Here is a 2,514-nt window from a genome sequence, read left to right as displayed (position 1 = left end):
ACAAAAATTATTCTCATAATATTACATCTATAGTATTGACTGCAAGGCCTTCTGGGTTAGGACCAATACAAAGAAGAATACAACTCAATCCTCATATGTGAAGATTCACCTCCTAGCCATCTTCCCTCAAGATGCTCCTAGCTACTCCACGCTTAACTAAATAATGACAAGATCCTCCTAGCTACTCCATGCTTAACTAAATAATGACTCTAGATATCACAAGACCCTCTACTTATACCAAACCAAGCCACATGTTATCCTAGAAAGTCACATTAAATGAAATCTCGCATTAAATAAACACTCAAACCACAAGTCATCCTAGCAAATTAAATAAGATTTAGGATAGGCCCCAAGTTACAATCATAACTAACTTGTTAGATAAAATAACATTATGTGGTCTTAGACATAAGATCATACACCATCCAATGATCCACATCTAAGATAACATTAGCCAACTCCCATAGATCAAAGCTTACAGAAATAATCTCCAAATTCCACCTAGGAAATAATGAACACATTACCAGTATCCACCAAAAGAGCTCTAACTTTAATATGATCAATCCAATCATTATGTACACATAGGACATGGTTCAACAATATTTCTTAGACATAACTCTAACCATGCAAAACATAGGGTCCATAAAATCCAAGTTTGATTATCTTGCATCATGATAAGTATATGATCTTTCCATTTCTTATTGGATATGAAACAAAATTTGAAAACCTATTTTACAATAACAATTCCTCCGTCTAGAATATGTTTAAATTTTGTATTTTCAAATCCCTATCTTCCTTGAGATGTGAAATGATTCTAGGAATAATTTCCTTATACTCAACTTTCCACTCGTCAAGTACTTTAATGTTGGACTTACAAGTCTCATTGGCATGAAGATTATAGTAAGGTAATTGGTAATACTTAGCATAACAATGTGTTGTCATTAATTGGGAACCACTCAAAGATAATCAAAGTGTTGCAAGGAGAAGATGCAACCATTGATAGAAAGTTTTAGTGATTAACATGTATTTAGTGGTTCAATTGAAGTAATGATTGAGAAATAGGAATGCAAACAAGAGGATATAGGATCAAGGCCAAAGGGTCACCAAAGATGTGAAAGGATATAAGGACAATGAAAATGAGTTATGTGGCATACATACAATTTGAAGGATTGGAAGGACATAAGGGAAAAGGCTACATATAGGCTCACAGAGGGATTGGAAAGCCTACTAGCTTAGACCCTACTAGTAGGTATCACAAATATTTTTTGAACAACTTGAGTATGAATTTTAAATTTGAGTTTAATCAGGATTTTTTTTGGTTAAAAATACCTAGAAATCAAAAAGTGTATAAGGACACATATTTTATTTTATTGAGTTTTTTGTTGTTGTGGTTGTTAAAAGATTATTGTCCATATTGAGTGTGTAGGATAGTGAATAAGATCATAGTTGTAGAGAAGAGAATTGAACAACATATGGGCTATTAAGAAAAACAAGGCAGAAGTGACCTAGGAAGTTCATGAGACAAGCAAGAGAAAGGAAGAAGATAAGTACATCTTCAAGGAAACATAACAGAGATCTACAAGGAAAACCAATGATATTCTTAGACCACTCACTTAGATTTCTTCTCACCATTGCATCCATTTGTAAGCCTTTGACAAGGAAAGCTTTTCTAGTACTATTTGTAGATCCTCTTATAAGGTGTCTCCTAGAAAAAGATTTGTAAATCCTCTAACTAGGTAGTTTTGACAAGATCTTTTAATCATCATAGGTTATGAACATTCCTATTAGGATGTGTTGTCAGAAGGAATAGTTATAGCCTTTAACAGGGCCACCCTTTACATGCATTCTAAGGGCTAGTGGATATATTGCTCCCATTATGATTTTCATCCTCTCATCGATGGTTTCCATGTACAAAATCTCTAAGTTATTGATTTATGTTTTTGTGTGTGAGTTTATTTGCTTTTATAGTGTTGCATTCATTGCTTTATTTCTATTTATATCATTTAGTTTATTCAACTAGGAACAAGATTAACCAATGAGAAAGTTCCTACTAATTCTCCCCTCATCTCAGTATTGGTTGGAGCCAAAAATTAGTATAAGAGCTTAAAACTTGACTATAGCAAGCCTAACAACTTGAAGATCTAATTGAATTCTTCAGACTATAGAAATATCCCTTGATACTATTGAGGGTTTGAAGGACAAGGTGAGAAATCCCTTAACCAAAAGGAAGAAGATAATGAAGAAGTTGAGTGAAATCCAAGAGCTTGTTGAACAACTAGAAGATCAAAAGTGGATTTGAAGAGTCTGATCAAGTCATGATAACTAATCTAATGGCTAATAAAGAGAAGCTAAAGAAAACCATTACAGAAATGAGGAAAGAGATGAAAGAGATGGAAAAAGGAGTAAGAAAATAAAAAGAGGAATGAGATAGTTCCATCTTAGCCAAAGTGGAAGCTAAGAAAGAAGCAAGGAGAAAGGGTGCACATATAGTATATATAAGAGAGGAGAATAGTCATC

This window comes from Cupressus sempervirens, chromosome 3 (genome assembly GCF_028749045.1).
Source record: "Cupressus sempervirens isolate cs-2001-9-10 chromosome 3, ASM2874904v1, whole genome shotgun sequence".
Lineage (NCBI taxonomy): Eukaryota > Viridiplantae > Streptophyta > Pinopsida > Cupressales > Cupressaceae > Cupressus > Cupressus sempervirens.
This window is presented reverse-complemented; position numbering follows the sequence as displayed.